The 22825-nt window shown below is 41.2% G+C and overlaps 1 long non-coding RNA gene across 1 annotated transcript; it reads left to right on the plus strand.

Annotated features, from left to right (window-relative positions):
- The first annotated feature begins 443 nt into the window (after positions 1 to 443).
- Positions 444 to 19557, plus strand: LOC117079317. The gene is made up of 3 exons (XR_004435363.1): positions 444 to 577; positions 17070 to 17072; positions 19547 to 19557. It is a non-coding gene; the product is annotated as an uncharacterized LOC117079317 (long non-coding RNA).
- The last annotated feature ends 3268 nt before the right edge of the window (positions 19558 to 22825 follow it).

Genomic DNA, 22825 nt, shown 5'->3' on the forward strand with positions numbered 1-22825 from the left:
AGCAGCTGCCATTTGTGAATTAATGTGCCACCCAACTGAGCCATTCCCCAAGGCTAAGTCCTCAACTCCTGCTCTTCATCCTCCACTTTCATCTGCACTCATTATCTTCATGGCTTCTCTCATTTCTTACTGGATAAATTTCAAATTTGTCTGCAGCACCATCCTGTCGCCTGAGTCATAGTATCTCCAACTGTCTCATAGACAGTTGCACTCAGATGTCCTGCCTTCATATCAAATTCAGAAGGGGCAAACCCAGCTCCTCTGAGGATGTAGAGAAATTGGGTCCTTTGTGCACCATTGATGGGAATGTAAAACTGTACAGCTGCTCTGGAAAACTGTATGGTGGTTCCTCAAAAAATTAAAAATAGAATTACCATACAGTACAGAGATTCCAATCCTGGGTTTACATTTAAAGAATTGAAAGCTTTTTTGACTCAGGCTGCAGCTAGAGCTCCAGGTCTCATCTTCACTGGTCTGTGTCCTATTCTCCTGGAGGCCCAGCGTCTGTGGCTCTGTGACCTGCAGGTATTGGGAGATCCACAGCTAAAACGCCAGGACCCCCTGGAAGCCTAGAATTGTTCTTCAGATGATCGGTAATAACAAACTTCTCGGAGCTAAAGGAGGATGTTCGAACTCATCGCAAAGAAACTAAAAAGCTTGAAAAAAGATTAGACAAATGGCTAACTATAATAAACAGTGTAGAGAAGACCTTAAATGACCTGATGGAGCTGAAAACCATGGCATGAGAACTATGTGACGCATGCACAAGCTTCAGTAGCCAGTTTGATCAAGTGGAAGAAGGGGTATCGGTGATTGAAGATCAAATGAATGAAATGAAGCAAAAAGAGAAGTTTAGAGAAAAAAGAGTAAAAAGAAACGAACTAAAGCCTCCATGAAATATGCGACTATATGAAAAGACCAAATCTACGTCTGATTGGTGTACCTGAAAGTAACGGGGAGAATGGAAACAAGTTGGAAAACACTCTTCAGGATATTATCCAGGAGAACTTCCCCAACCTAGCAAGGCAGGCCAACATTCAAATTCAGGAAATACAGAGAACACCACAAAGATACTCCTCGAGAAGAGCAACTCCAAGACACATAATTGTCAGATTCACCAAAGTTGAAATGAAGGAACAAATGTTAAGGGCAGCCAGAGAGAAAGGTCAGGTTACACACAAAGGGAAGCCCACCAGACTAACAGCGGATCTCTTGGCAGAAACTCTATAAGCCAGGAAAGAGTAGGGGCCAATATTCAACATTCTTAAAGAAAATAATTTTCAAACCAGAATTTCATATCCAGCCAAACTAAGCTTCATAAGTGAAGGAGAAATAAAATCCTTTATAGACAAACAAATGCTGAGAGATTTTTGTCACCACCAGGCCTGCCTTACAAGAGCTCCTGAAGGAAGCACTAAACAAGGAAAGGAACAACCGGTACCAGCCACCGCAAAAACACGCCAAATTGTAAAGACCATCGATGCTAGGAAGAAACTGCATCAACTAATGAGCAAAATAACTAGCTAACATCATAATGACAGGATCAAATTCACACATAACAATATTAACCTCAAATGTAAATGGGTTAAATGCTCCAATTAAAAGACACAGACTGGCAAATTGGATAAAGAGTCAAGACCCATCAGTGTGCTATATTCAGGAGACTCATCTCATGTGCAGAGACACACATAGGCTCAAAATAAAGGGATGGAGGAAGATCTCCCAAGCAAATGGAAAACAAAAACAAAAAAAGCAGGGGTTGCAATCCTAGTCTCTGAAAAAACATACTTTAAACCAACAAAGATCCAAAAAGACAAAGAAGGCCATTACATAATGGTAAAGGGATCAATTCAACAAGAAGAGCTAACCTAAATACATATGTACCCAATACAGGGGCACCCAGATTCATAAAGAAAGTCCTTAGAGACCTACAAAGAGACTTAGACTCCCACACAGTAATAATGGGAGACTTTAACACCCCACTGTCAACATTAGATCCACGAGACAGAAAGTTAACAAGGATATCCAGGAATTGAATTCAACTCTGCACCAAGTGGACCTAATAGACATCTATAGAACTCTCCACCCCAAATCAACAGAATATACATTCTTCTCAGCACCACATCGCACTTATTCCAAAACTGACCACATAGTTGGAAGTAAAGCACTCCTCAGCAAATGTAAAAGAACAGAAAGTATAACAAACTGTCAGATCACAGTGCAATCAAGCTAGAACTCAGGATTAAGAAACTCTCTAAAAACTGCTCAACTACAAGGAAACTGAACAACCTGCTCCTGAATGACTACTGGGTACATAACAAAATGAAGGCAGAAATAAAGATGTTCTTTGAAACCAATGAGAACAAAGACACAACATACCAGAATCTCTAGGATACATTGAAAGCAGTGTGTAGAGGGAAATGTATAGCACTAAATGCCCACAAGAGAAAGCAGGAAAGATCTAAAATTGACACCCTAACGTCACAATTAAAAGAACTAGAGAAGCAAGAGCAAACACGTTCAAAAGCTAGCAGAAGGCAAGAAATAACTAAGATCAGAGCTGAATTTTTTTTTTAATGGGCTTCATTGATGTTATTGCACAGGACATGATTTTTTTTTTAATGGCCACAGAATATTCCATGATGTTTATGTGCCATATTTTGTTTTTTACGAAATCATTTATTTTATTTTATCTTTGGACACAGGGTCTCACTTATTGCCCAGGCTAGATTGCCATGGTGTGATTTTTGCTTACTTTAGTCTCAGCCTCCCAGGCTCAAGCAATTCTCCCTTACCTCATCCTCTCACGTAGCCGGTACTACACGTGTGCGTTACTGTGACTGGCCGCTTTTTCTTTTTGTATTTTCCATGTAGACAAGATTTTGCCATTTTTTTTCAGGCTGGTCTCAAACTTCTAAGCTCAGGCAATCCACATGCCTCGGCCTTCCAAAGCTCTGGGATTGCAGGCATGAGCCACCGCTTCTGACCATACCGTATTTTCTTTATCCAGTCTACCATTGATAGGCATTTAGGGCCTGTCCGTTCTTTGCTATTGTGAATAGTGCTGCAATGAACATGCATGTGGATGTGTCTTTATAATAATTTATATTTCTTTGGGTATATACTCAATTATCAGGTTCCTGAGTCAAATGGTAATTCTGTTTTTACTTTTATAAGGAATTGCCATGCTGCTTTTTACAGTTGTTGAACTGGTTTACACTCCCATCAGCAGAGTACAAGCATTCCCTTTTCTCTGCAACCTTGGTAGCATCTGTTATTTTTTGACTTTTTAAAAATAGCCATTCTGACTGTTGTGAGGTGGTATCTCATTGTGGTTTTTCTTTTAGTTTCTTTTTTTTTTCGAAATGGAGCCTGGCTCTGTCACCCAGGCTGAAGTGGAGTGGCATGATCTCGGCTCATTGCAACCTCCGCCTCCCAGGTTTAAGCGATTCTCCTGTCTCAGCCTCCTGAGTAACTGGGACTACAGGTGCCCACCACCATGCCAGGCTAATTTTTGTAGTTTTAGTAGAGACAGGGTTTCACCATATTGGACAGGCCGGTCTCGAACTCCTGACCTCTGCCTGCTTAAGCCTTCCAATGTGCTGGGATTACAGGTGTGAGACACCATGCCCGGCTTCTTTTTAATTTCTTTAATGATCACCAATGAGCTTTGTTTTTCATGTGCTTGTTGGCCACATGTATGTCTTCCTTTGAAAAGCGTCTGTTCATGTTTTTTGCCTACTTTTTAATGAGGTTTGGTTTTTTTTTGTACACTTGTTTGAGTTCTTGCTAATTCTGGATATTAGACCTTTGTCAGAGGCAATGGTTGCGAATGTTTTCTTCTATTCTGTGGGTTGTCTGTCTACTCTGTTGGTGGTTTCCTTTGCTGTGAAGAAGCTCTTTGGTTTGAATAGGTCCCATTTGTCAACTTGTGCTTTTGTTGCAATTGCTTTTGGTAGCTTCATCCTGAAGTGTTTGCAGGTTTCTATGTCTAGAATGGTAGCTTTTAGGTGATCTTGCAGGGTTTCTTACAATTTTATGTTTTACATTTGGGTCTTTGATCTATCTTGAGTTGATTTTTGTGTGTGGTGTAATTAAGGGGTTCAGTTTAAGTGTTCTACGTAGTACTAGTTGGTAGTTCCAGCACCATTTATTAAATAGAGAATTTTTTCCACACACACAAAAAAAGAATTGAAAGCAAGGATTCAGATATTTTTACACCTATTCTCACAGGGCAATATTTACAGTAGCCAAAAGGTACAACCTGTACAGTGGTATTATGAAATATTATTCAGCCTTAAAAAGGAAAGAGAATCTGACCTATGCTACAATATGCATGAACCTTTTGTTTTAAAAATTATTATACTTTAAGTTCTAGGGTACATGTGCACAATATGCAGGTTTGTTACATAGGTGTACATGTGCCATGTTGGTTTGCTGCACTCATCAACTTGTCATTTACATTAGGTATTTCTCTTAATGCTATCCCTCCCCCAGCCCCCCACCTCCTGACAGGCCCTGGTGTGTGATGTTCCCTGCCCTGTGCCCATGTGTTCTCATTGTTCAACTCCCACTTATGAGTGAGAACATGCAGTGTTTTTCTGTCCTTGTGATAGTTTGCTTAGAATGATGGTTTCCAGCTTCATCCATGTCCCTGCAAAGGACATGAACTCATCCTTTTTTATGGCTGCATAGTATTCCAACATGGATGAACCTTGAAGACATCATTGTAAGAAAAATAAGACACAAAAGGACAAATGTTATGATATTCTATTAATATGATGTACCTAGAGTAGTCAAGTTCATAGAGACAAAAAGAAGAATGGTGGTTACGAGGGGCTGGAGAAGGGAGAATGGGGAGTTGTTGTTTAATGTGTACAGAGTTTCAATTTTGCAAGCCAAAAAAGTTCTGGAGAATGATTGCCTAACAATGTGAATGGACTTAACATTACTGAGCCACACACTTAAAAATCGCTAAGATGGTGAATGTTATGGGGTGTAATTTTTTACATTATGTGTGGTGGTGCTTTCCCTAGCTCTGCAAACCATCTCCATGGTAAAATAACTCTTAGGTACTCACTATGGGGCTTCCTGGATCCCTTCCAGTACATGCAGTTAGAGAGGTTTATGTCAACCATCTCCATAAGACATCCTCTCTGCCACTCTGTTGTTGAGTCTTTGTACCTTTCTGCTTGAATACTTCCTGTGGCAAGGAACTCAACTTCTTCAAAGGCAATCCATCTTATTGCTGGACAGCTCCAATTTGGGAACGTTCATTCCTACAGAAAATTAGAAGTCCAATTTCAGAGAAATTCCAAACCAGGATCCTATTCTTCCTTTTGGAAACTTCCGTAAAGACTTTGACTCCATCATCTTCTGCATGTGTGACCTTGAACATGTCATTGAGCCTCTCTGGGCTTCAATTTCTTTGCCTGTAAGAGGAAAAATTTGGCCTTATGTTGGCTGCTGTTCCTCTGTGGTAAATAACCCAGTGGAAATAGGCTTGCAATCACACAAGGGATTTATTTGCTGAAGAGATTAGAAAGCAAAATAAGAACAGGTTTCCAGTTTGTTTTGACTCAGTGGGTCAGTGATGTGCTCAAGACTCCATCTGTTTCAGGCTGGTTGCTTTGCACTCATCTTTGAGGCAATGGGCTCTTGACTTCTTCCAAATCCCAAGTGAGTACACTCCTTCAGAAGAGCAAGGATGCTTTTCTCCAAGAAGCCTCAGCAAAGCTCTGCCAGCACCTCACTGGACAACACTGGCCAATTGACCCTCTGCCATCTCTGAATTAGTAACTGAGGCCAGGAAGTCGGGTGCCTGGTTGGAGCTGGAGTGGTACCACCATTTCCGAAGTAAACAGTCTGTGAGAGGGAGGCATGGCTACCTGCATGAAAACTGGGGTTTCTGACCAAGAGAAGCAAGTGTACGCTGGGGAAATGCCCACAGGCTGCCCTTTAGATTGGATGAGTTCCCTTTCTGGTTCTGGCATTTTGTGATTCTAATCAAAGTAGGAAAATTATGTAATGCTTTTTTGCCTCAGTTTATCTTTTCTCCCATATCCACTGAACTCTCTCTAGGTGCTGAGGCGAACTGGTTATATTTACTCTGTAAAACTCTTCCTTAGAAAACTCCTGCTGACTGTCTTATTTTATTAGAAGTGATGATTAACTAATGGACAAGTGATTGCTTGTTTAATAATAGAAGCTGTCCTCACAGTAGAAAAGAAGTTCAATTTCTTGTTGAAAGAAAAGAACTTGTCTGCTTTCTATTGAATGTTTCTACTATTTCAGTATGTAGCCTCCCTCCTGTGGTGGTGCCTTCATTAACTGCCTGAAGAATATAGGAGCAATCTGGCTAAAACTCACTTTGCCTCTCTGAGGTTGTTTCCTTATCTGTAGAATGGGAAACGAATTCCTCCATTATTTGTAAATTCATCATGATGTTGCCAGCACCAGTAGCACAATAACTCAATAGCACAGTTTCTGGCACATAGACTACATCTAACACATAAATACTTCAGTAAATGAATATCACTTTTCCTGGGTCATTGTGAAGATTAAATGGGATAATATAATAGATATGTGCATTATAGGGTTTAGCATAGTACCTGACTGTACCAGATGGCCTCCCTGATTATTACCATCATGAGGAGCAAGAGTAGAGGGCTGGGAAACAGGGCTGTGGATTCCCAGGGGATGGAGTGGATGGAATTGATCTTGGTCACTTAAACCACTCTGCTTGGCCTCTTTGTTGAATCTGGCTTCTCTCTGTTTGACTTGCTACAGGGGACTGGCCAGGGATTTTTTTTTTTTTTTTAAATCCCTATGTAGTGAATCATTGAACTTTCAGGTTGAACCTGCAGGTGCGGCTGAGTAATTACCCACTGGGGTACAAAAAATAATCAGAAATCTTGGTGACCTGTCTCCAACACCCTTCTCCAATCATGTCCCCAACTGTCAGAGAATGTATGGGGCTTCTCTGGGTCTGGCTCACTTTAAATTCACTTAAAAGTGGCTGCGGTTGCCCAACCAATCAGACCTATCTGCTCACTATTCAACCCATGACTCAGATCTCACCAGCCAGGACTAAGCTAAACTCCATGAGGCCAACAGTATCTGTAGTGGGGCCCCCTTTTGCCTTTCCTGGCTACTTTCTGCCCTCCCATTGCCACGTACCCACTGTCTGACAATTAGGAATAAGGGGTATGATTTTCTGCAAACCATGCTAACTGCCTTTCACTTTTTCCTTTCTTTTCTTTGGGCTTCCTAAATTCAACTTGTCACCCAGGTGCTGGGCTCAGGCAGAACCAGTTTCAAAAGGAGGAGAGAAAAAACCATAGCATTCCACAAAGTTAATTGCTTTCAGACAGGCTGGCCTGCTTATTTGTACTCTCTGCACAGCCCTAACATCGGCTAGATTTGGAAGCCAGCTGCGTCAGGAACTGGTTCCCTGAAAGTATAAGATGGGAGTGTTGTAGGAAAGGAGGGAGGGAGAGGAAAGGGTAATTGGGGAACACAGAGAAAAAGTAAAAATACAATAACGTACTTGAGTGTGATCTTATTTAATCTTTTTTTGGAGATATTAGGAGCTTGCCCAAGCCCCCCAGCTAGAAAGGGGTGGTAGCACTTCTAACCTGGTTCTGGCCATCTTCTAACTCTAGTGTAAACTCTAGTTCTGTGTCATATCCCATGGGAAAAGGGTTCCACCATTAAATAACTTTGGAAGCTGGAATAGTCTCTTACCCCATTGGAGACTGAGAGTTTGCATTAGGAAATTAAAGATTCTGAAGAACCCTGAAGTAAGGAAACGTATTTGACTCGGTTTAGTCTACCAATTCTCACACAAACCACCCTTCTTTTTTTCTTTTTTTTTGTGCAAATATATGTATGTGTATACATATACACCTCTCTCTCTTCTTCTTCCTCAAAACTATGAGTTCACACTTACACCTTTAATTCCAATTCAACACCAGTGAGTTCATTGAAACCTTTTTCATATTTAAAACTCCTTTCTGACTGTGCAAATTGAGTCTCATGTATTTAATTCCAGAATATACATTATATCCTGGAATTGCTCATCTACACCATTGTGGAAAACAAACTCATGATTTGAGGTTCAATAATTGTTTACAATTCTTTTTGTCTTTAGCCTGGAGGTATTTACTTAGACTGTGATCAAGATTTCCATGGGTTCTTTTCATTGTCTCGCCTAAGTTTGGTTGTGTCACTCATTTGAAATCTAGTTAGGCTCATTTATTTCTATTTGTATTCCATTTTTCTTTTTCCTCCCTGACCATTTTTATTTTTTCCTTTAGTGTGTAAGACACAATATGATTCTGAAAGTCAAAACTATACAAAAAAATACATTCAGAGAAATGTCATCCTCCCTTCTCCTCTACATTACTCCCATTCACCCATCCTTTCCATCCTATTCCCACCCACCCCTGTACCTAACTTCTTAGTTTCTAATTTCTTCTGGTGATTCTTTTCGCTCAAGGTAGCAAATACATTTAAAAAAAATCTCTTTCTGTATTGGCCAGGGTTCTTCTAAGGAACAGAATGTGTAAAGATAGATGGATGAGAGGGGACTTATTAGGGGAACTGGCTCATGAGAATATGGAGGCTGAGAAGTCCCATAAGACACCTGCTACAGGCTGAGGCTGAAGTCCCGAGAAACTTGGGAGCCCCTGGTACAAGCCCCAGGGTCTGAAGGCCAGAGAACCTGGAGTTCAGATGTCCAAGGTCAGGAGAAGAAGGGTTTCATAGCTCCAGGAGAGAAAGAGAATTCCAGAGAGAGAATTCTCCTTTCCTCCACCTCTTTGTTCCACTAGGGCCCTCAGTCGATTGAATGGCGTCCACCCACATTGGATGAAAATGGATCTTCCTTACTCAATCCACTGATTCAAATGCCAATATCTTCTTCAAACACCCTCACAGACGTACTCAGAAATAATGTTTTACTGGCTGTCTGGTTATCCCTTAATCTAGTCAAGTTGACACCTAAAATTAACCATTACACTTTCTTACATGAAAGGTGGCATACTATAGATCATCTTTTCCAATTTGCTTTTTTCATGTAACTATATTCCCTGGAAAGCACTCCACTTTTTCTTTTATAGCTGTATAGCACTCCATCGTGTGCACATATTATAGTTTCAACCAATTTTTTACATACGTACATTTAGATTGTTTCCAATATTTAGCAATTGCAGATGATGCTGCAATGAATAACTTTGTGCATATGTATGTTGATGGTGTTGGAGGTGTAATTTAGGGTAAATTCCTAGACCTGGGATTGGTGGATCCAAGGGTAAATGCATATGTGTTCTTGTCGGATATTGCCGAAATCCCTTCCATGTCTGAGTAGGTATAAACTCACTAGAAAATTCGCTTCTCTTTTCTCCCTCTTGAATCCCTTGTCTCCACTTCTCTCTTTCTTCTCAATTTTCTCCTTCAAAAGTGGAAATGATATAGTAATAAAATCTCTGTTAGAGGGCTGATGGGGAACGAAATGAGGAAATGTGTGTCCATCTTTTCTTCTGGTACTTGTGTGGTTTCTTTTTTCTTTTTTTTTTACATTTAGATCTCTGACTTATTTGGAGTTTATTTTTGTGTATGGTGAGAGCTCTAACTTTTTTCAAATGCCTGCAAGTTTTCCTAGAGCCATTTATTTAAAAAGTCCATTTTAATCTCTGAGAATGTTTTTCACATGCTTACAGAACACTCAGATTGACTAGATAAGAAGCTTGACCGGTGTCTGGCCACAATCTACCCTCAGATTTATTTCCATCCCAGGTGAGATGACTGACTGCTGGCTGTCCGGCCAAGCACCTGTCCAGGCTGGCTTGGTGATGACAGGCCTGTAGCAAGGCAAGGCCTCAAGGCCAATTTTGGCACCAGAATTCTGCCCTCTGGTTTTGTGGATTGGATCTCATGGTGGCTTTCGAGTTTCTCGCCCCTGGTCATTTCCGTATGTTGAAACCTCACCAGCTGCTCTTGTTCTAATCCTGATGACCCGGTGAAGTGCAGGAGAGATGACAGGACCAAGAAAGAGACAATTTCTTGAACCTGGGAGGAGGAGGTTGCAGCGAGCCGAGATCACACCACTGTACTCCAGTCTGGCAACAGAGCAAGACTCCATCTCAAGAAGAAAAAAAACGTACATTTTCTGTCATTAAAAGGGTTTTTCCAACGGGAGGGCAAATAGATACATTTATTTCGTGTACTTTTAAAATTTTGTGATCTATAATTATCTTTGTATCATCAACACTCAAGACTATTTCTAGTCCACAGGGGAACACCAATGAATGTAGACTGCATGACTAATACTGTTTGAAAGGTGCCTGCCTGACACAAAAATGTTAAATCCTTTTCTTGCTTTATAAAAGTCATTTTATGTCATAATTGCTTGTTTAATAGTCATAATCTCACCAACATGGCCCTGCCACATAAAAGCATTTGGTGAAATAGGGAATTTCCAAGAGAATATTCATATTCCCTTCAAATTTCCTAGATAGGCAAAATTATAAAACTGCTGGGTAGCTGTTCAATAATTAGAGAAGGGGTTTTATTTATTTGTTTGTTTTTTGCCTCTTTTCTTCCTTTTGTGGCAATGCCTCAATAAGAAAGGTTAGGTATTACCTGCAGGTAATTCCCAGACTTGAGGTTATGAAAGTCATAATCATAGTCATCATTATTTGGAAGGGAAAATTTCTCACACAAAAAAAACACTAAACTGATTAAAGCAGCAACTAGAAATCATTCCTTAAGCAAGAACATTACCTTCCCAAACTAGAGGGTTGATTAATGCCACTAATGCACAATGGGTTTATGCAGACTTTGGCGTGAAGAGTCGGAGAGTGGAAGAGGAGAGCCTCCAACCCTCATCTGCTCACTCTAAGTTCAGTGAATTGAACAGTATAGTCTATTGCATTTATGCTACTTTTCTGAACAGTCCATCACCAAGTGCCTTGTGCTTTTGTTGAACCGTTTCCTGCATATATATTTATTTCCCCAGCTAGGTGGTAAGCTCCCCAGCAAAGGCACAAGACTTGCACCACTTTTGTGTCCCTTCCTAACACCTAGCACTGTGCTGGATCTATCAATCAATCCATCCTTCCATCTAACATCCATTTATCCAGTAGCCATCCCACCATCAATTAATTCAATTTTATACTCTGTTAATTATTTCAATGACATCTACTAGCTGTCAGGAACTGAAGATGGAATGTTGGTAAGGTATGTCCTCACCTTTGAGGAGCTCTTAGTTAAGAGTAGCAGGTTTCAAGTACATTTGAGCAAGTACCTTCAATGTATGTGTTTTTATTTCTATTATTTACCAGTAAATAAGTTATAAGTAATTTTCACTCCTCATTAATGACACAAAACCCTCAATCTCACCAAAATAAAATTATTAATAAAAACAACATATTTTTGGTTAGAGCGATATGGTTTAATATCCTTCCTTATTTTTAAGATGTTGGTTTCTAGGCCAGGCTCAGTGGCTCATGCCTATAATCCCAGAACTTTGGGAGGCCAATCTCAAGGATCGCTTGAGATTGAGACCAGCTGGGCAACACAGCGAGACTCTATCACTACAAAAATATAGAAATAAGTAAATCCTTTCTTAAAATAAAAAATAAAATGTTGGTTTTGCTTTGTAGCATGACTACCCATATCTCTGTGAGATAAATGTTACCCTCAGCCTCCACTCTACTGACCTTCTGCCTTGGGGGATTATATCTCAGGCTCCCTTGTAATTAGAGCTCTGGATACAAACTAGTTCTGCCAATTAGATGTACTCCATTGCTATCTGAGAAGGAAATCATCCTGTTCTCTTTTGGTTATTTCTTCTGACAAGCAAGAATGTGGAGATGTGAGGTTTCTCTGACATAGCATCTTAACATCCATTCTCCCACATTCTGCATCTTCAGGGACAATGGCAGCAGTGGCTATAGGGTGGCAGCAACAGTGGGCTCTTGATTCCAGCTTAGCTCCAATGGTGGCCTTAAAGGAATAACTCTTCTTAGTTGTCTATATAGTTCTACAGTTATTCCTAGAAGTTCAGTCTAGAACCTTTTCTCTCAGCTAGTTTTTTGTATTTTTTAGTAGAGACGGGGTTTCACTGTGTTAGCCAGGATGGTCTCGATCTCCTGACCTCGTGATCCGCCCGTCTCGGCCTCCCAAAGTGCTGGGATTACAGGCTTGAGCCACCGCGCCCGGCCTAGTCCCTTTCTAATTAGAATGACGATGGAAGTTTTGTTTCTGCACCAAACCCTGATTGACATACTTCTGACAAATCCCCTTTTTGCTCATGCTTGCCAAAGGTAGTCCTGTTGCTTGCAATCAAAGAATCCATTCTATAAGTGCCTGAAGTAACATTTGCAGAAGCTAAGCTACTCCAGAGGTCAGGAGTTTGAGACCAACCTGGCCAACATGGGGAAACCCCTTCTCTACTAAAAATACAAAAAAAAAAAAAAATTAGCCAGGCGTGGTGGCCTGGGCCTGTAATCCCAGCTACTCAGGAGGTTGAAGCAGGAGAATCACCTGAACCTGGGAGGCAGAGATTGCAGTAAGCCAAGATTGCACCAGTGCACTGCAGCCTGGGTGACAGAGCGAGACTCCATCAAAAAAAAAAAAAACAAAAAAAAACTTGTTTAGATTCAGGAGACCTAAGTTTGGCCACTGAGAAGCATATGGCTCGGGTGTATCATTCATATTTCTGAGCCTCAGTTTCCTCACCCACAAAGCAAGGAAAATAACACCCATCTCACAGGATGATTGTAAGGATTAAATACGTGAAAAAGTAAAAATGTGTTCACTACCTAATAGGCATTAATAAGTGTTGGTTGGAACTGCACTGGTTTAGTGAACACACTAGCAGTTATCTAGAAAGTTTAAGTTTTTTAACTAAGAAAACTCATTAAAAAAAAAAACAGACTTTTAAGGTCCCTTGAGGTTTACAGAAAATATGCTTAATTGTTCTGTTTTTCTGTTTTTTTTTTTTTTTGAGGCAGGGTCTCACTCAGTGGCTCAGGCTGGAGTGCAGTGGCACAATCACAGCTCACTGCATCCTCAACCTCCTGGGCTCAAGTGAGCCTCCAGCCTCAGCCCCCTGAGTGTAGCTGGGACTAGAGGTGTGCACCGCCACACCCAACTAAGTTTCTTATTTTTTGCAGAGATGAGGTCTCACTACGTTGTGCAGGCTGGTCTCAAATTTCTGGGCTCAAGTGATCCTCCCATCTTGGGCTCCCAAAGTGCTGAGATTTTTTTCAGATGGCGTTTCACTCTTGTCACCCAGGCTGGAGTACAATGGCACAATCTGGACTCGCTACAACCTCCACCTCCCAGGTTCAAGAGATTCTCCCACTTCAGCCTTCCGAGTAGCTGGGATTACAGGTGCCCACCACCACGCTCAGCTAATTTTTGTATTTTTAGTAGAGACATGGTTTCATCACGTTAGCCAGGCTGTTTCCGAACTCCTGACCTCAGGTGATCTGCCCGCCTCGGCCTCCCAAAGTGCTGGGATTACAGGCATAAGCCACTGCTCCCAGCCCATGTTTTTCTTCTTATTGGTGGCAGAATGAAAAGTTGAACAGCATCTGGATCTTTGAAGATGTTCATGAGCCACTGAATTAACTAACCTTGCACAACATTTTTTAACCAACATTTTGCTTGGTGTTCTGTTACTTGACGCTGATGCCAGCTGATAACACTGGTAAACAGACACTAAGATGGTGGTTGATTAAGGTGCATCCTCAGTATGGACACCTGTCATAAAGTGACACAAACAGGACTGGGCAGAAGGAATTAAAGTGCAAGGTAGTTGCAAAAGAGGTCTCAGCCAGCCCATGGGGGAATGCTGGGGCCAGGATCGACCAGTGCAAACTCCCTGTACAGAATGATGCTGTCAAATGGACTCCAGCATCTCCCTGTACTAATCTCAGAGCCAGTGAGAGCTTAAGGGCTCTCCCATGTCTGGGATTGCTGGGGGAATGTGAACTGCTAGGGATTTCTTTCTACTTTTTCTCTGTTATGAGGAGTTTCTCCTGGCTGTGAGCTGATCCTGGCTGGGCCAGCTGCCTTGTTTTCTTTTTCTTCCATGCCTCAGTGGTACCCTGTCACTCCCCTGCTGAATTCCAGTGTTCTCTGTTAGAAATTCTATTTGACATGTAGTTATCTATATGCTGTTTGGTCATTTGTGGAGATGAGTGCTGGGCATCTCTCATCAGACATCTTTTGTGCATAATGTTTTTGAATTTTCACAACAACATTTTGAGATCAGTTATTAACGCCGTTAACAGATGGAGATTCACTGGCTTTGAGAGGGGAAATGACATAACCACAGCCGCACAGCTGGTGAGTTGCAGAGTTGGCATGTCATCCTGGGTGGCTGCAGGGTGGTTCCCTTGTTTGAATGTTTTTGCTTCCTCCAAAGTTCACGGTGAGACATAATCTCCAATGCAACAATGTTGGGAGGTGGGGCCTAGTGGGAGGTGTTTAGGTCACTAGAGCTCTGCTGTCATGAATAGATGACTGCCACTATAAAAACGGCTTGCAAGAGTGGGTTCCCCTGCTTCTGCCTTTCCTCCCATGTAAGGACACGGTGTTCCTCTCATCTGGTTGGTGCAACATTTAAGGTAACATCTCGGAAGCAGCGACTGGGCCTTACCAAGTACCAGAACCTGCCAGCAACTTGATCTTGAACTTCCCAATCTCCAGAACTCTGAGAAATAAATTTCTGTTTTTTATGCATGACCCATTCTTAGATATTCTGTTATAGCAGCACAAAACAGACTAAGGCAAGGTCTCTTGCTCTTCTCAACTTACTATGTTGCCTCTGCTAATGGTATGTGCGTAAAACTTACTCTGATAATTAATTTTGTTGTTTCCTTGAAGTGAAGGAGGAAACACTCATTTCTTCTGGATGGCTTTCTGTATCCAATGACCTCTTTGCTACCATATTCAATGAATAGCTTTCAACTCTTATCTTTTGTTGCTGTTGACCAGTCACTCTTGAAGGCTTTTTTTTTTTGCGTTTGGCTCCATTCTTCTTGTTTTTCCTCCCATCACTGTGATCAATAATTCTGCTCAGAACTTTCCTTAACTCTTAGTTTGTATTTTTTTTCCTCAGGATTCTGCCTCGTGCCTGTTTCTCTTCACAGTGTATAACCTTGTTCTTGGTGAGCTCACCTATGCCCATGCTTTCAAGGATGATTTTTCTGTATGTGAATAATGTCTCTAGATTTGTAACTCTAGTCCAGTTTTTCCTTCTGAGTACCAGACTTATGCTTCTGGCCTATGCAACATCTTCCCACTTAGATGCCTTACAGTCACCTCAACCCAGCATGTGTAAAACTCATCTCCTGTACCATTACCATCCTGACCCTGGCATGCTCTTCCTCTTGTCGCCCTAAGTGAACAGTGTTAGCAAGCGCCCACACAGCTTTCCCAGCCAGAGCTTCCCCACCGTCTTTTGCTCTTTCCTTCTCTCTCCTTCGTATTTCAGTTCCTAAGTCTGTCCAACCCTTTTTCTTCACATCTCTTGATCTAATTCAGTTCTCTCAATCCCCACGACATTACCCTAGTTCAGGCTCACATAATCTCTTTGCTGATTTACTGCATTAGCCTCCTGGCTGGTTTCTCTGCCTCTAGTCTCAATCCCCTGTTGCATTCAAAGAGGTTTGAGATGAAAATCTGCTCATGTTGCTTTCCTGACAAAACGTCTTTGATGATGCCTCATTGCTCATGAGATAGAGTACAAAATCTTTAATAAGACTCTGAATGATCTAGCCTCTGTTTCCTTTTTCTTCTCATTTCTCTCTGCTCTCTTGGTTAAACCCTATCCTCAAGGAATTCCTTTCTGTTTCTCAAAGGCACCATACTCTCCCTTGCCTCTGGACCTTCACATAAGCTTTCCTCTTTGCTAAGAATATTCTCCTCAGAGATTTTTCTGGCTTATTTTTCAACCAGTCTTAGCGCTTGCCTTAGGTATTCCTCCTTCTGGAAAGCACCCTTCCCCCACCTGTATTCTGCAGGGCTGTGGAAGGTGCAATCTCTGTGATCCCATTTATCTTATTAATTATCCTCCTGTCCTCGAATTTATTATTTGTCTGTTTCCTTGTCTAGATTGCAAGCTTTTGCAAAGATGTGGAACTTATTTGTTTTACTCACTGTGCTATCTCCCAGTATTTAATATAACAGAGGCTCACTGAATATTGGAATGAATGAATGGAAATTGTGTCTAGCACAGTGTCATATGATCACAGATGAGTTAACCAGAAAATTAACATTACTACAAGATGGCATTTCTTCACTGTGGTTTGGCCTGATTTTATCAGTGGATCCTGGTGACAATGTTATATACTAATATTAAAATGATAGACTGAGTGTGGTGGCTCATGCTTGTAATCCCAGCACTTTGGGAGGACAAGGTGGGAAAATTGCTTGAGCCCAGGAGATCGAGACCAGCATGGGCAACATAGTGAGTTTCTGTCTCTCCAAAACAAAACAAAACAAACCCAAAATGAGAGCATATTATTGTTGTCTTTTAAATTTATGCCCTGAGTAAGATGTTGCTATCAGAATAAGCATGATCTGGAATGAGACAGAACCAGTTTTCAGTCCCGATTTTCTCCTTCCTGGTTGCATTGGTTAACCTCTTTGAGCCTCAAATCCTTCAGTAGAAAAACGGGAATAATATAACCTGCCTTGTAGGTTCAATGTAGTAAGTGAATGAAATAATACACGAAAGGTACTTAGTACAGGAGCTGATAAAAATAAGTACTTAAAAATATTAGTCATTATTAGTATTACAGTAAGGATAATAAACACTACTTTGCCTGGCAACTAGATGCTTGACAGATAGTAGCTTGTATTATTACTATTATCTTAAAGGAATGCTGCTGTTTTACTGTAGTGACTTAGAGCTGAATTGGCAGGAAGCTGCTCTTTGGAGGTTCAGGGAAGCAGGAACCAGTGCTGAGAAGGTTCTTCCTCTGGTTTCCTAGAGGCAGAGCAAGAGTGGTCAGTTTGGATTGCACCAGGCCAAGGGAGAGCTTTGAAAGGGAGTCATTTAAAGTGCAGCACCTTCTCCTGGCAACTTACTTCTTGAGACAAAGCACAGCACAGCATTTGGAGAGACCATTGTTGAGTAGCTTGGGATTTTTCCTTCTGCCAACCTGAAGGGAAGAAAACACAGCCCAGGGCAGCCTTTGGAATTGCATGGGATGATCTGGGTAAGAGTGCTTAAAGGAGAACTTTGTACTTGAGAAAGACCGAATTTGTGAATTTCTGTTGAAACCTCATGGACACACCTTTGTAAAAGCACTACAAATGTTAAAGGAAGCTCAGTCACCAGTCTGCAGGCATTTTGCCTCTAACCTGAGGCTTCTAAGGACTGCTTTACCTATAATGTGCTCCTTGGTGATTCCTCCATACTCATTTTCCAAAGGCTGGCCTTTAGGGGTGTGAACCCTGCAATTTCCCTTCCCAGTGAAGATCCAGGAGGTGAGCTGTGTTGCAGAATCCCAGAGATTTGGGCATTTGGAGCATGCAGGTCTATTGCTTCTCTGGCTTCTGACTGAGGGCACTAGCACGTTCTATGTGCAGGCCTGGGACTCCTGGCTACTTGGAGGGTGTGATGAGAACTTTACAAGCTTAAAGTGTCAGAAGAGGGCAGGTCTGGGGGCCTGGGCAGAGCTGGGCTGAAACTTTGGCTCTGCTACTTACATCAGTGCACCCTTGGTTAGGTTACAGCATTGTTCTGAGCCTGTGCTTCCTTATCTGTAATGGGGGATCACACCTTCACTTAATATGATAATTGATATGTCTGGATTTAGTTCTACCACCTTATGGTTTGGATTCTTTTTATTCCCTATGTTTTTATTTTTCTGTTTTCCATTTCCTGTCTTCTTTGGAATTATTTGAATATTTTCAGTATTTCATTTTGACTTCTCTATGGAGTTTTTGACTGTATCTGCTGTGGACTGAAGTGCGTCCCCCACATTCATATGCTGAAGTGCTACCCCTGAATGTGGTGGTGTTTGGAGATGGGGCCTTTGGGAGGTATTTAGCTTTAGATGATAACATGAGGGTATTGCCTACATTATGGGATTAGTGGCCTTATGGTATGTTTTGGCTCTGTGTCCCCACCCAAATCTCATGTCAAAGTGTAATTCCCAGTGTTAAAGGAGAGGCCTGGTGGGTAGTGGTTGAATCAGGGGATTGACTTTCCCCTTGCTGTTCTTGTGATAGAATTCTCACAAGATATGGTTGTTTGAAGTGGTGTAGCCCTTCCCACTTTGTGCTTGCTCTCTCTCTCCTGCCACCGTGGTAAGACATGCTTGCTTCCCCTTCCCCTTCTGCCATGATTGTAAGTTTCCTGAGGCCTCCCAGCCATGCTTGTTGTACAGCCTGTGGAACTGTGAGTCAATTAAACCTCTTTTCTTCATAAATTACCCAGTCTCAGGTAGTTCTTTATAGCAGTGTGAGAACAGACTAATACTCTTATAAGAAGAAATGCTAGAGAGCTTGCTTCCTTTCTCCCCATTCTCATGTACCAAGGAAAGGCCATGTGAGGACAAAGGGAGAAGGTGGCCATCTACAGCCCAAAGGGAGAGCCCTCACCAGACATCATCCCTGCTGTCCCCTTGATCTTGGACTTCTAGTCTCTAGAATTGTGGGAAATAAATCTCTGTTGTCTAAGCCACCCAGTCTATGGTATTTTGTTATGGCAGGCTGAGCTGACTAAACAATACCTCTTTGTGTATTTTATTCTTAGTGGTTACTCTAGGGATTATAATAGTCTACTTAGAATCTATGTTTTACCATTTCTAGTGTGCATCTTGTAGGTCCATATACCCCTCTGCCTTTTATGTTGTAATTGTCATGTGTATTTCATGTATATACATTGAAAATCTCACCTGTCAATCATTTTTGATTTAACAATAATACATATGTTAAAGAACTTAGGAGAAAAGTAGTCATGTAAGTAATATGTCATTTTTCACTGGCTGTTTTCAGGTTTTTTTTTGTCATTTCTTTGTTTTGGCAGTTTGATTATGATGTATCTGGTAAATAAATGTATTTGAAAGCATTTTTTTTCATACAAGGGGAGTATAAGAAAGACTCTATATATTGCGATTGCACGTTGGACTAAGCCACATAAAATATCCAAAATTCAATTGGATATAGGTGTCTTGTAAGAATTGTATAGTCCTAAGAATATAAAGAATGCAGAACTCCATCAGATCTCAAAGCTTTAAAAAATACCTTTCATAGCACATAATTAATTTTAAAAACCTAGGGTTAGAAGGAGGAAAACATTTACACATTGAGGAGCTTATCACCTAAGGTAGGAACTTCAGATTTTGTTAACAGATGAAAAAATAGGCAATTAATTACCCCTAAGAAAGTGGGCTGACTGCTTTCCTCTTGAAGTTATGGTATAAATGATACTAATATTCAGAAATAAGAATCTAGGCAGCCTGCTCCATCCCACATCGCTGTTATAGAAGCCAACTGCAATAAATAAGGCCTCAAGTGGCCTGAGGTTCTTCCAGTTGTCATGATGTATGTGAGGGTTGCAGTTCAAAGGACTGTGGAGCCATAGACTAGACGACACTATCAGGAGACAGCCTGTGATGGCTCCAGTCCCTGAGGACATACTACGTTCTTTGTCCAAGATACATTCCTTCTCATCTGAAGTGTGAACTGCCAGGACAGCACTGGACTCCATGCCAACCCCGTCACTCTAGCTGGGAGATCGAGTCCACAGGAAGGAATTATGAATAAAGACCTGCTCTCTGCTACAAGTTGGCTCTGTACTACAAAGTCAGAGACCAGTGGACAACAAGACACAACTATACTAAAACCATCACCAAAACAATGTGAGTCTGACTCCTTAGCCAATTATGATGTTTAAGCTTAATCACCCAAAAACCTAAATTGTCACCACTCTAAGGCAGCTTTAAAGTATACAGTAAGAGGGGGCATCTATGGACCCTGTGGCATCTGTGGCTAACAGTAAATTCTATAACGAAGTCTGGAAAAACTGCTGCAGGCTACAGGAGCAATGACTTCTCTGGACTGCTGTTATGAACTGGGAAACTACTGGGCTCATATCAACTGTGGAATTCACAACAATCTTTACTTATGTGTGGATGTAAACATCCAAAGTTGGGGAGCACTGAAGCCCCCAGAATCAAGAGAACTTTGTGGCAAATATTCTAAAAATGAAAATTGCAGCAAGCAACAGTCTTGGTATTTGACTCCTTCAGTGGCACACTTCTCTTTGTTCTGTGAAGGAATCCTGTGGCTTTCTTTCAGTTTACATATCTACTTGCATCTTCTTCTAGACGTGTATTTTGTTTTGTTACTCTTTCTTTTTTTCAAGATGAAGTCTCGCTCTGTTACCCAGGCTAGAGTGCAGTGGCATGATCTTGGCTCACTGCAACCTCTGCCTCCCGGGTTCAAGTAATTCTCTTGCTGCTGCCTCCTGAGTATTTGAGATTACAGGCGTCCACCACTACACCTGGCTAAATTTTATATTTTTAATAGAGACAGTGTTTCACCATGTTGGCCAGGTTGGTCTTGAACTCCTGACCTCAGGTAATCCATCCGCCTCGGCCTCCCAAAGTGCTGGGATTACAGGCATGAGCCACTGCACCCAGCCTGCCTTTTTACCTTTCCCCTCTCATTTGCAAAATCTACAGATAAATCATGCTTTACATGTATGTTATCAGCTTCTTGAAAATGTCATTGTGTCAATACAATGACCACTTTCACCTAAAAGATCCCAAAACAATTTCTGGGAACATGATGGTAGTGCTGGTCCCTGCTCATGGATAAATGGGAACCTATAAAATGGATGTGTTAAGAATTTAGGTGAACTAGTCCTTGACTTCATCTGGTTCTTAATCCCTCTCTTAAATAAATGACAAACCTATTTTTTATAAATTCTGAATTTGCATTTTTAAATGGTGTGTAACCACATCTCTCTCTGAGATAAAGGTCTAGCTAGGTGGCCCAGGACTGGTAGTTATTTTTAAATTATTTTATTTTATCTTAATTTTTTAAGAAGTGAGAGCATAGCAAACAGTCTACCTTAATGTAATCTTATTATTGACGGTCTGAATTTACATAGCTTTATCATTCCAGAAAACTCTGGCATAGGAAGGAGTTACAAATAACTTTATAGTTGGTGTTAAGAACTTCCGCAAAAGTCATTCATCAGAAAGACTATTCCTATAGTCCTAAGTAAACACCCCTTCTTAGTACAAAGGAGTGCTTAAGAAGGCTCCTCAAAGGACTTGAAGGTTTCTTGGTTTCTACGAGTGTTTCACTCTGTCATGGTGTCTACCAAACCTACCTATTATTTCACAAACTTTGCCCAATCCCAATCAATCAATTCCTTCTCCCCTAACTGAAAGACCTACCTGAAACCAAACTTTTGAATCTCATACATTTGTTAACAACATTTTCTACTTCATGATTCTATAAGGATTTTGTGAAGGTAGTATTCTCTCTTACTGTGGCAAGCAATCAGCTCAACTTTTCTTTATTACTAGGTTGTTTTCATGGCTATTTCAGGGAGTCAACAATTATTATAACCTGAAGGTTGCACACACAACTTTCTATTGGCCATGACTTGGTCATGTGGTTACATCTAAATGCCAGGGAGATTGGAAAAATGTAGTTTTTAGATGGATATTTTTATGTTCAGCTAAAAATTCTATTCTTATAGAAAAGTCGGAAAACAAATAATTGGGGAACAGCTACAAATACTCATGTCAATATAATAACTAATACCAGGGCTGGGTGCAGTGGCTCACACCTCTAACCCTAGCATTTTGGGAGGCCAAGTTTGGTGGATTGCTTGAGCTGAGGAGTTTGAGACCAGCCTGGGCAACATGGCAAAATCCCATCTCTACAAAAAAAAAAAAAAAAAAAAAAAAAAAAAACAAAAGTTAGCTGGGTGTGGTGGTATGCTTCTGTGGTCCCAGTTATTTAGGGGACTGAAGTGGGAGGATCGCTTGAGCCTTGGAGGCAGAAGTTGTAGTGAGTGGAGATTGTGCCACTGCACTCCAGCCTGGGCGACAGAGTCAGAGCATGTCTCAAAAAAAAAAAAAACAAAAACCAAAAAAAAGACTAATATTAATAGACAACATTTACTGATGACTCCCTCTGTGTCATGATCTTGAAAAGATCTTTTCCACAGATGGTCTCATTCAGTCCTCAGAACACCATGAAGCAAGCACTATGGTTATTTCAATTTTACTGAAGAAATTGAGGCACAAAAAGTCTAAAAAAAAACTGGCTAAGTTCACAAAGCTCCTCAATGCTGGAAGTAGATTTATTCCAGAAGGTTGGCTATAGAGACCAGAGAGTAAGATGAGGTAGAGGGACATGTGATTTTGACAGAGCTGTCTTGGAAGGAATACTAGGTGTAATAGTTTTCTATTGTTATGTATCAAATTACCACAAACTAGGCAGATTGAAACTGCCTATATCAGTTTAGTGTATCAGTTTCTGTTGGTAAGGAATCTGAGCAAGGCTCACGTGTATATAGGAACTCAGGGGCTCTCTGCTCCAGGTCTTGCAAAGCTGCACTCAAGGCGTCTGCTTGGCTGCATTCTCATCTGGAGGCCTGAATGGGGAAGAGTTCGATTCCAAGCTCATTCAGGTTGCTGACAGAATTTGGGTGAAGGCCCCAATATCTTGCTGGTTGTTGGCTAGGCAAACAATCTCCAGTTTTGGAGGCTGCCCACAGTTCCCTGCCATGTGGACCTCCCTCCAGAAAAGCTGTTCAGACATGGCAGAT

Source organism: Trachypithecus francoisi, unplaced genomic scaffold (genome assembly GCF_009764315.1).
Source record: "Trachypithecus francoisi isolate TF-2019V2 unplaced genomic scaffold, Tfra_2.0 Lachesis_group7, whole genome shotgun sequence".
Lineage (NCBI taxonomy): Eukaryota > Metazoa > Chordata > Mammalia > Primates > Cercopithecidae > Trachypithecus > Trachypithecus francoisi.